Genomic DNA, 12,921 nt, shown 5'->3' with positions numbered 1-12,921 from the left:
AATGATTTTTCAGTCTTAGTATGAATGTCATTGTATATTTTCTTAATTCAGTAATAAGATTGGCTTTAAAATTTCAGATTAAATATTAAATATTGGAATCATTTATTTTCATGTCAGGCTGTGTGGTGACAATGATGATAATTCTTGCAAATAAAAGTATTTGGGTCTACTATGCAACAGAATTATTTATTAGGTGCTAAGAGAAAGTGAGAAAGGTACTGTGGAGAGCTAATTCCTGACCTCTAGGATACTGTAATATATAGCTTTTTTATTTAAGCTCTCATGCTAACCATTCGCAAATCAATATTGGTGAAACTATACTTTCAATAGGAAAGCATGGGATTGGGCTAGATAAATCACCTCTCAGCAAACTCTTATTTGAATGCATCACATCATCACTTATGATGATGCCTAAAGATAAATTGAGAAGTTAAACATATTGTATCTAAATTACTTTATATTAGACTGTTTATGTATGAAGTCACAAGTCACTGAACTGGAAAAGACCTGAAAAAGTCCTCTGAAGAGGCAAGGGAACACATGTGTCCCTTGTTAAGGAGTTTCATTAAAGGTTTGCTATGGTCGAATGTTTGTGTCCCCCACAAATCATATGTTGAAAACCTAATACCCAAGGTGATGGTATTAGTAAGTGGGGCCTCTGGGAGGTAATTAGGTCATGAGGGTGGAGCCCTCACGAATGGTATTAGTGCCCTTATAAAAGGATACAGAGAGAAGTCTGCAGTCTGTAACCTGGTAAAGGGCCTTCACCAGAACCCAACCACACTGGCACGCTGATCTTGGACTCCCAGCCACCACGACTGTAAGAAATAACTTTCTGATGTTTCTAATCTACCCAGTCTATGGTATTTTGTTACAGCAGCTAATTGGACTAAGACAGGGTAGTTAGGCCAGACTCAAAGATTAATTTTATTTGACAAATCTGGCTCATGATCCAGCCATAAGAATGACATAAAAGCACTATAAAGTAACAAATTTCAGCACAAGATGAGAGGGCTACCCCTCAGTTTTTCCTGCAGTTGGCCAGCAGCAGGTAGATTGTCTAGGTTACCTTGGTTATTTGGCTACCTTTCCAATAATCTCCTTCAATTCATCGGCCTTCATCCAAGTGAGTGGGAAGATGTGCTGAGGACGACCTGGGCTTTGGGTAAAGATAAGTCTAAGCATACCTCTTTAGCTTTCCCCTGAGATTATTAAAAACTTGAAATCAGTGATATAAGGATTTCTATTACAAATTGTTGCAACTAGAACTAAAAGTAATTTTTGGTCATAAAGACAAATCTCTTAAAATTTTTTCTTTATATATTATAAGAGGGGCTTTCTAAGTATAAATGTTTATTATGTCAGGCTTTTAAGAGGAGGGGTGTGTATTTGTTGACTTTTATAGAAAACTCCAAAAATAAACAGAGAGAAGAGTATAATGGATCCCACTTACCTAGCTTCAACAATTATCAACATGTAGCCAATTTTATTTCATCTATACCCCATTTATTTTTCCTGCTCCCTCCACCCTACACCTCAAAGTATGATTTTAAAGGAAATTCATCCATAAATGTAAGAGGCGGATTTTGGTGTCATTAGTATCAGTGGTCTTTCCATGACTTATATCTGCTTTGAAAAAGTTCAGGTTACCCAAGTGACCATTTTCCCTGCAGAATCCCTGATCCCAACCATGGTTCTGTTCTCTCAAATATCTTCCATGCGTATACTTCCTACACCAGTCACTGATCAGTGGGATGATCTTCAGTTTACCCCTGATTATTAATGTTTATTTGTCAACTTGATTTAAAAGGTGCCCAAAAGAATCACTATTCATTTATTCATTCATCCATTCATGCATTCATTCATTCATTTACTTATTCAACTAATTTTTGTTGTTCTAGACATCAGAGGTAGAGTAATGAGGAAATTCAACAAAGGACCTGCTCTCTACGCTTACTTTCTAGAATTCTGATAAAGAGGCAATCACTACTTGGAAGACTACCTCATTGTACAGGTATGGGTGCTCCTGATTCCACTTTATTTTTTCTCTGGGAAACTCTTTACATCCTCACCAAAAGCCCATGTTCTTATATAAGGGTTAATAAGTTTTTCATGTGTCTACTGCCACCCCACTCCCCAACTCGCTGCACTGCCGATTACTCCAGGAAAGTCTGGAAAAAACGTGAATGACTATATTTTCATCTCAAAATAAAGTATCAATAGAAAAAAGTAACCTGTGTCCAAAACTCATGATTTTGAGAATTAAATTTCTAAATAATTACATGACAGCATTTAGAAAATATGTTCTACACAAAACTACTGTATAATTTAGTAACTATGCTGTATTATTTTAAAATGAATGATTATGTAGAAGTAGTTCCTTTATATACCAATCTTTAATTTAAAAAAAAAACGGATGTTTAGAGCTGTAGAAGTTACCATTGTTTTTGCAACCTTGAATACTATCTAATTTGAATTCCTTTAGAAAGCCATCTGTAGTACTTTGAATTCTTGCTGTTCCCAAATTGACCTTTTCTCTTGACAAGTATTTCATAGAGAAAAACTCAATATTTAAGCACACAATATATACCTGTCATGAAAAAGAGTAAAACAATAAGCAATCACATAAAAGATTTCTCCCTTTTTAAATTTAAACTGGTTTTAGGTCTTTATTTTTATTTCCTCAATCAAAACAATTAAATTGTAATATGCTATAAAGCATTTTCTGCCATTGCTTCTTTGGAGATTGAGAATACAAATGGTTTCTAATTTTAAAGATTGAAAAGATTTAATAACTGGATGAATTATATTTTAAAATTCCCATTAATTTATTTTCAAATGAGGAAAACCCACAACTTTGAGAAACTGATTATTATGGGGAAAAAAGGCCTTGATTTGTAATTGTACCCAAATATGAAAGCCTACATTTTGTAAGCATAAAGATTACATTCTCTTCAAAAGATTTGCAAATTCTCATAGGCACATAACTTAGCGAATGAGAAGATTATAATTTGAAAAATTACAGATTTCATTGTTTTTTTGATGTGTGAAACCTATAAACAAATATCAAGAGATTGTATTGCAAGACTGAAAATCCCTTGTTTAGTTTGCAAGGGACAGTGCCCTATGTGGCTTACAACCCTGACTTAAAAGAAAAATGCAGAGTAATGCAAAAGACACTCTAATCACTGCATCTAATTACAAAGAAGAATAACTCAGTAAAAAATGTAAGTATCCTTGGGCAGGCGTGTGGTCTGGTGGTTAGAGCATGGGATTTCAAGTCAGTAGTCTAAATTTCTATTTTAAACACCACTTCTAAAATTTTCCATAACTTTGGGTATGACATTAACTTTATTTTTAAATATGAATTTGAGATTCTTTCTTGACAATTACAAAGTAGCCTTTTAATCCTCTATTAAAGGTATAAATCTAATACTATAGAAAAATTAACAGAGGGACAGGTGTTTCTTGACTTCTTGATGGTAAAAAAAAAAACTCACTTGGTAAAAAAGAAGGTCAGGTAAATATAAATGAATTTAAAAATTGTTTTCTTTACCAATTTCCAGTAAAAAGGCTATACCCATGTGTGATTTCAAAGTCAGTTCAGGGCATTATTTAACAATCAACTCACTGATATGTTGACTAATTCCGATAGCTTTCCTCTAAATTGCTCCTTTGCTTTTGAGGAAATGGTAGTCCTCAGTGGAGCCAACATTTCTCTTTTTATACTAATTGTTATTGTCACTCTAAGGAACTAGTACTCCACAGTAATGTGCCTCCTTTGTATTTTGTTTATGTGTAGTGCTTTTTAAGTGTTCCTCCAAGTGTAATAAGTACAAACAAATTACCATGTAAGTTTTCTTTAAACTACTGCTAGATTTCTAGGGATGAAAGTAGGTAGTAAGTAATTCAAATTCTAACATACCTCTATAAATCAATTACCATGGTAATTTTCACTGGGAATAATTAACATTTGAATTCAAGGAGTGTGACCTGACTTATCTTGTAGGACTGTTCCATTCTTGTAGGACTGTTCTTTCTTTCTTTCTTTCTTTTCCTTTCTTTCTTTTCTTTCTTTGTTTCTTTTCTTTCTTTCTTTCCTTCTTTTTTTTCTTCCTTCCTTCCTTTCTTCCTTCCTCTCTTTCTTTCTAACAGAGATTCAGTACTCTATGGATTTTTCTGAGTATGATAATATGCTTGTATGCTTTTTATTCCTTCATTTAGCTAAAGAGTGTGCTTTGTTGTTGGGAGAACCTACCCAGTGTAATTTGCTAGAATAACCAGTATACAAATTAGAAACAGAGCAAAATCAGGAATATTATGGGGAATTAATACAGCATACAGTGAGGTTATACAACATGAGGCCAAAATCTCAACCCCAACAAGTACCTTCAGTGCCTGATCTACTGCACACTTTCCAGGCAAAAAGTGATTGTTAAAAACAGCAATTTATCAAGATAATGCCTCATGAAAGGAAATGAAGACTATAAGGCAAAGTAAAACAGCTTAAGGATAGATCTTGTTTTACGTTTCCCTGATTAGAAATGTAGTCTGAGAAAAAGTATTTAAAGCACTATTAAATGGTCCAAATCTCAGGTGAAAAATCACTGAGTTAAAGGATCAAATCCCAACAGGGTCAGTTTGGTTATCTGGCATTAGACAGGAGGAAAATTAGAATTGAGCTTTCATTAAATTTGTCCTCCAGGGAAGATCTTAAAATGGAATCCTTCTGTGATGGTTTTCAGTCTAATAGCATCAGAGATACCCCTTAGATTCCCAAGTGAATTTATGTTAAATAAAAATGGGGGAAATCTAACTTAGGAAATTCATGAAATTGAAGTTATAATTATTATTTTTTAAAAAAAAACTTGAACATTTAGGAAAATAGTAGCAGTATCTATTGTAAATGCAGAAATTTAGTCCTGCGTTAAGTGCACGTCTCAGTTTCCTGCTTGGGCCTGTTCAATGCATCTTGCATTTAAAAATAAGAACAGGAAAGAGAGGTATTCCTTAAAATTTGTTACCGTATTTATAAAACATTACAGTTTTTCTTTTTAAATCAAACTGGTATGGGCCAAGCGAGTAGCCCCCCCCACCCCCTCCCCACACACTGAAAAACTTTTAAGTTTTCTTTCCTATAGAGATTTTAAGTTTCCTTCTCCTTAAAGTGTCCTTTTCCCCAGTTTTTTAGCTTCCACCCCCCCACCCCTCCCACCCACCCCCACCCTCCACTTAATTATTTTGTAAATCAGTTTCTTAATCTTAGGCAACAGATTGTTTTTGGCCTGAATCATAAGTGTTTTACCGGCTGCTTTAGATAATTATCCTGAAATTTGTGATTTATACTTGTTGGTTGTAATCATTGAAGCCTAATGTTCTTTCCAACCTGTCCTGGGCCCAGCTCCTGGACAACTGATGCCACCTGAGTGACCAGATGACTGGCCACAGGCTCCATAAGAGCTGACGGATTTTCCATCACATAGCCAACCCACATCAATAGCTTTGAGCTCTGCTCTTTAAGCCAACACTTTTAAATTTATTGATTAAAATCTATTTTTCCTCATTCAGGGGCTTTGGGGATACAGATGATACCCCAGCAAGACTACCAGTCCCAACCAAAGAAGCCAACACGGTCTTCCAGGCGGATCTCGAGACCCCTTCCTCTCATCTAAGATCTGATTGGGCAAGAGTTCTGTGAATCTCCAATAGGTAGGGACAGCTCTACGCCCCTGCCCAGCAGGAAGCAGATACAGAAGAAAAGACCTCCTGTCCCTCAACTTCCCATAGAGATTTTATGGGGATCACGTCTCTCAAGGGGAAAACAGAGCAGGCAATTAGACAGGCAATGGGTCTCTGCATTCCTGCACATCCAACAAAAACCACAGATTGGGACCGCCCAAAAGACCTCCCCTCTCCGCCCAAAACTTCCCCTTTTCATTGTAATTATCAACCCCTATGAGGAACAAATGGGTACAAAATACCCAACTACATTAAACCAGTTACTCACACCTGCTCAGTAAAGGCTACAATGACCTTCGTTTTACCTGGGCCTCATTATACCATCATTTTAATACTATAAGTATGCCCGGAAGTTCATTAATATCATTAAAGCAGACTGAATTCTGGGAAGGAACACACCCAGTCTAAAAAGATGAGGTAATAGCCTCCTGTCAATCACAGGTGTCAATCAAGTAGTCTCATGCCCAGAAAGGAATAGCCCATTCTAGAGAAAGGGGATACAAACTCCAAGTCCTTGTCAGTCAGAGCCTTGTGAGCCCCTTCTTTTGCTTGGCCCACTCCAAACTCTTTGGAGTTTTTTTCTTTCTCCTTTAATGATGCCTTTGGCCCTTGGAGCCTTTTGAGCCCCTTCTTTTGATCGGTCCACTCCAAACTCTTTAGAGTGTACTTTTTCTCCTAATAATGAAGCCCTGGCCCTTGGACCTTTGAGCCTTTTGAACCTCTTGAATAACTCTTCTGCTTGGGCCCGCTTCTATTTCTTTGAAGTGTACTTTTTCTTCTAATAAACTGCTCTTTCACTATTTTACCTCTGTATCTCATTGAATTCTTTGTTCGAGACGCCAAGAACCTAGACACTGCACTGAAGGGGGTCCATCCTCCGGCAGCCAGCCGGAGTGGCTAAGATTCCCAGTTTTGCTCAAAGGCCCCGGTTCGACCCCCAGTCTAGGAATCTGGCCCAGACACTGCTGGGTTTGATCCCAGGTGTGGAAACCAAGCCTGGACATTGCTCCAAGAAGGGCCCACTCTGTGGCAACAAAACTGTGATTCTTCATGTTCTTTATAGATTCCCAAATCCAACCTACTTTACCTCCCTACCCTCCAAACGCGCAATAGAAACACATTAAAAACAACAACACCTCCTACACATGTGATGCTGTCTCTCAGAAGGGCAAGGTGAAAAAAAACCAAAAAACAAAATTTAAACCATGGAAATAAATTCTGCTCTAACAGAAGTTGGTTCAATGGGTCAAATTCTAGCAAAGGGAATGCAGGATTTTCACCTTCATTCTTCAGAAGACATTTTTCTAAGTACCAATTGTAATGATAAACTGTAATTCCTTGACCAGCTTAGTTGATACTTGAACTTTCTCCAAGAGTTCATATTTTCTACCATTAGCCCCATTGCTATCCATATTACAACATAATTTTTGCATTCCAGTTCTAGATTACTTTATACAGATTTGGGACATTTGACTTGGGACTATAGGGCGAAACCTGGTAGGGAGCTTTGGGAAAAGAGAGAGTCCCTCTGGTGTCTCAGTGCATTACTCATCCTATAAAACTCAAATTTTATTTTTGACACAGCAAAGCTCTCTCCAAAAGGTTACCATGGAATCAGATGTAATTATTTTAACAGTGTATTTATGTCATTTTTCTCTTGAGTTTATTTTAAATTTGAAGTATACTACAAACAATCCTTACGTTGGATTGCCAACTACAAAGCAGACTTTTAATAATTGTAACTGAGAAGCTATAAAAACAGCAACACATGTATTAATTGCATTAAAATACTAGTCTCATTATTGACTTAGGTTTTTGAAATGATACAAAATATAGCTTTATTAACTCTCACAGTCATTAATATTAATATTTATCATGATAGAACTTTATATAACAGAAGTAATTACTGTTAGGATTAGATTCAACTGTGAGACACAGAAAATCCCAAATTACAGTATTTAGGTAAGAGAAAAGTTTTTTTCTCGTATAAAATCCAAAAAGCTGTTCAGGGGCAGCATTACTGATATACATTCAGACTCAGGCTCTTCTTACCATCCTCAATATTCAGTTTCTAATTCGTGATTCAAGGTTACTGCTCTACTTCCAACTCTGCATTTATATTCCAGGTAGCAGAAAGGAAAAAGGGAGCATGTCCCACCCAGAACACTTCATTGTAATTTTTATGACTAGCGTGTGATCATGATTCTGTGACAGTTAACATATTCGTCATGGTCAATCTTTTTGTCATTATGTTTGATTATACATTTTCTATGTTAAACGGTAATATCAGAAAAAGGTGATGTCATGACTCTCATGCCAAAGCAATCTTGAGAAAAAAGGACAAAGCTGTAGGCATCATGCTTCCTAATTTCAAACTATATTACAAAACCATAGCAATCAAAATACTATGGCATTAGCATAAAAACAGACACATGGACCCATGGAACAGAAAAGAGAGCCCAGAAATATAATAGATCCAGGCCTATATGGTTAATTAATTTGTGACAAAGGAGCCAAGAATGTACAATGGGGAAATAAATGGTCTCTTTAATAATTGTTGGGGGGAAAATCGGACAGCCATAAGCAAAAGAATGAAACTGGATCACTATCTCACACATACACAAAAATCAACTCAAAATGGACTAAAAACTTAAATGTAAGACCTGAACCATGAAACTCCTAGAAGAAAACATAGGCAGTAAGTTCCATGATGATCAGTCTTGATGATTTTTTGAACTTGACACCCAAACCAAAGGCAACAAAAACAAAAATTAAAAAAAATGGGACCACGTCAAACTAAAAAGCCTCTGCACAGCAAAGGAAACCATCAACAAAATGAAATGGCAACCTACTAAATGGGAGAAAATATTTGCAAATCATATATCTGATAAGGGGCTAACATCCAAAATATAGAAACAACTCAAAGCAAAAACAAACAATCCAATTTTAAAATGGGCAGAGAATCTGAATAAACATTTTGCCAAAGCAAAGACATACAGATGGCCAACAGGTACATATATGAAAGGGTGCTCAACATCACGAATCATCAGGGAAATGCAAATCAAAACCACAATGAAATATCACCTCACACTTGTTAGAATGACTAGTATCAAAAAGACATAAAAGAACAAGGGTGGTGAGGATGTGAAGAAAGGGAACCTTTGTGTACTATTGATGGAAATGTAAATTAGTGCAGCCACTATGGAAAACAGTATAGAAGTTCCTAAAAGAACTAAAAATAGAACTATCATATGATCCAGCAATTCCACTTCTGGGTATTTATCCAAAGAAAAAAAAACACTGACTCAAAAAGGTATCTGTACCCTCATGTTCATTGCAGCATTATTTCAATAGCCAAGATATGGAAGCAACCTAAGTGTCCATTGATGGATGAATGGATAAAGAAAATGTGGATAGTACTATATATGAAATGTGGATAAACACACACACGAATATTAATCAGCCATAAGAAAAGAAGAAAATCCTGCCACTTTTATGGATGGACCTTGAGGGCACTAAGCTAAGTGAAATAAGTCAGACAGAAAAAGACAAATATACATACAATCTAAAAAAAAAAAATCAAACTCAGGTATAGAGAACGAATTGGTGATTGCCAGAGGTGACGAGTTGGAGGGCAGGTGAAATGGGTGAAGGTGATCATATTAACTTCCAGTTATTTTATAACTTCCAGTTACAAAATAAAAGAAGTCCTGGGGGTATAATGTACAGTATGGTGACAATAGTTAATACTGTATTGTATATTTGCAAGATGCTAAGAGACTTCTCATCACAAGGAAAAAAACAATTTGTAATGATGTATGGTGATGGATGTTAACTAAACTTATTGTGGTGAACAGTTCACAATATAGACAAATATCGAATCACTATGCTGTACACCTTTAAAATGACTATGCTGTCATTTTAAAAAGACAACACTTGAATGAGTTTAATCCATTTATCTGTATTATAGTTTGCAGTATGCAGTAAAATAATCCCATATGTATGGTAATTTATCTAATAACTATTTATGCTAATAACTATTTATCTAACAACTATTTAAATTTATGCTAAATTTAAAACATGTACCATGCCATAGCTATTAAAATCCAGCGTTACGGAGTCAAATGTGGACTGTTCCAGATGAGTGACCTTGGGCAGTTTCCTAACTCAAGCCTCATAATTTCTCTGCTATAAAATGGACATAAGAAATCCTATCTCAATGGCTTTTTTTTTTTTTTAACTTTTTAAAATTTTTTTTAAGTGTGTTTTTCCAGGATCCATCAGCTCCAAGTCAAGTCATTGTTTCAGTCTAGTTGTGGAGGGCGCAGCTCACAGTGGCCCCCGTGGGGATCGGACTGGCAACGTTGTTGTTAAGAGCATCATGCTCTAACCAACGGAGCTAAACGGCCGCCCCTCAATGGCTTTTTATAGAATTAAATCAACTATTTATAATAACATGTCTGTGCAAAAATAGAGCACAATACCAAACATATGTGCACACAAAGGATTAGTTCCTTCACTATCTTAGGAAGCTGAGCTAGAGCAGTGGCTTTTTTTTTTTTCTTTAAACTTTACTGTGCCTAAGAATGACCTTGGGAGTTGTTAAAAATGGTGATTCCTGGGCCCTTCTCTAGAATCTGTAAATCAATGGGTTTGGAGAGCAAAAGCACCAAGGAATGACTTGTGATGTAGATGGTCCCTAGATCCCCTTCTGAGAAAAAATGGTTCAGGTGATAAGGGCACGAGGGGGTGGTAGATGTGGGAGCAGTTGTTTTCTGATCTCGTTTTCCTTTCTAACAGATTTAACCTGTGGTTTAAGGCAAGATATTTTCCTTTCTACATCTCCTTTAGTCATCTGTAAACTGTGGATAATAACTACTTCTTATCATAAAATACTAAATGAGAATTTAGAGATCAAATATATTGTTATTGTACCAGGTCAAACTTTTGTAAATAATGACCGAGAAAAGGAGAGTTGAAGTTGAAAAACGAATAAAAGCAAGAGAAAATATGTTTGGTAAAAGGCATAAAATTATGTTTGGAGTGAGGTGGAATACGAATGAACAAGCTGAAAAGGGACTGGAGACGAGCAAAACAAAGATGCAGCAGAAAAGTGGGGCAGATTAACAACCAAATACGAAATCTCATATTTATTTTGGGGAGTTCAGAAATGAATAGTTACACACTCAGAAAAGGGAAGGAGTGAAAAGGAAAAGTAGCAAAAAAGTACTGGGAGAAGAGGAATGAATATATAGGAGAGGAAAAACTCCAAGGAAAGGAGGGCAAAGGGATTTTGAAATTTGTATCTTGCCTAATTATTCCCTTATGATCCATGAAAAAAAAATTATGCTGAAAGATAAAGAACTAAGCAGAATTTCTTAAGGGAAGAGCATAGAACCCAGAACCCAAAGGACAATTTGTAGTTGTGAGATTTTTCTTCTAAGTCAGCAAATACCCACACAAGGATGTTATTGGAGGAAATTTGATTATAAAGTCACTAAGGATGATTTAAGGCTCCCTCATTGACTCAGATACCAGGATGAAAGACTTTCAGGAATAGATCAATTCAAAACAAATTCAAAAATATATATATATTTGGGAGGGGAGAAAAACATCTGGCTATTAAATAGGATACGGAGTTTTTTTATGATTTTTAAATGAGCATGATATTTATGATAAACTGATAGGAAGGGATCACAGAAATAGTAAAACTCCTGAAAAATTTGAATGTGTTAAGAAAACTTATAAACGTGTAATAAAACATCTATAGCAAGGTAATTCAAATTACTGGGGTTTGCTCCTACTCTCTATGTTTCCCTCCATTTTTCTCTCCCTCCATTTCAAGTAGGCTGCCATGCTTTGGATTCCCTTCGTCAGGGGAGTTTTGTAGCTGGTTTAGTTTAAAAGCACAAGTTACATATACTCAAGCTCTATCTTTTGTAAAAGCCAAAATTCATCAAAGCTATTATGGCAGGAACCTCACTAGGGAGGGGCGAAGGACAACAAGAAAGAGAGAGATCAGATGTGCCCACTGAGTTTTGAAATGTTCTAAAGGGCTTTTATGGGTGAAAAGGACTGCAGTACTTAACAACTGTTACGCTTTTAATGACATCCAGTTTATTCAAGTTGTAAATGTTAATCTAGTTTTTCCTAAGCCTTGAAACACAACTTGGAAGTCTAATAAATACTTTATTTTATTGTGGATTTAAAAAATTATGAAATATTTCATGCTTACAAGAATACATGTACAAGTATATGTATGTATCTATAAATACATATATAACATGACACATGTAATATTTATGGTTCAAAGAATAATAAAATAAACATCTATGTAGTCACCACCTAACGTAAGAAAACAAACATTACCTTTGAAGCCCGTTAAGCCTCTACCTGATCACAACCTCTTCCCCTACCATCTCTTCCAGAAATAACCACCCATTTTATTTTTGTGTTCATAATTCCCTGGCTTTCCAATATAGTTTTATCTACAGATGAGTGTGCATATTCCTAAATCATATTGTTTAGTGTTGAATGTCTTTGGACTTATCTAATATCATACTTTATCTGTAATTAGTTTTTCCATTCAACATTATATTTCTGAAGTTCACCTCAGTTATTCCATCTGGTGATATAACAGTTCATTCATTTTTCACTACTGTATAATAATCTATAATTTGAATAAACAACAATTTATATATCAATCAATGGACATTTTGGGTCATTTTCAGTTTTTTTGTTTGTTCGTTTTATTTTGCTATTACAAACAAGGCTGCTATAAACATTCTTGAATGTATCTCTTAGTGTATACATATAAGACTCTACGATAAAAATCATTGGGAAATAAAATCACCTAGGAGTAGAATTACAGGGTTGTAAGGTATGCCAAATTGTGTTCCAAAGGGTTCCATCACTTTATATACCCTCAAGCAAAGTGGTCTTCATCCTCCCCAACACTTGGTATAGTCAGACTTTTTCATCATTACCAATGTTCTGGGGGATAAAAATCCTTTATACATCATTTTTATTTATTCTCTGATGAATGTTCAATTAATTCATAAGCTCAACATATTAAAATTCCTTAAAATTTAACCTCCATTTACCAAAAAATAAGGTTTATAAACTGTTTAATATTTTAAACTTTTTAAGATATCTAATCAATCGCTCTGCTGCTTTCTACAC

This window comes from Rhinolophus ferrumequinum, chromosome 8 (genome assembly GCF_004115265.2).
Source record: "Rhinolophus ferrumequinum isolate MPI-CBG mRhiFer1 chromosome 8, mRhiFer1_v1.p, whole genome shotgun sequence".
Lineage (NCBI taxonomy): Eukaryota > Metazoa > Chordata > Mammalia > Chiroptera > Rhinolophidae > Rhinolophus > Rhinolophus ferrumequinum.
This window is presented reverse-complemented; position numbering follows the sequence as displayed.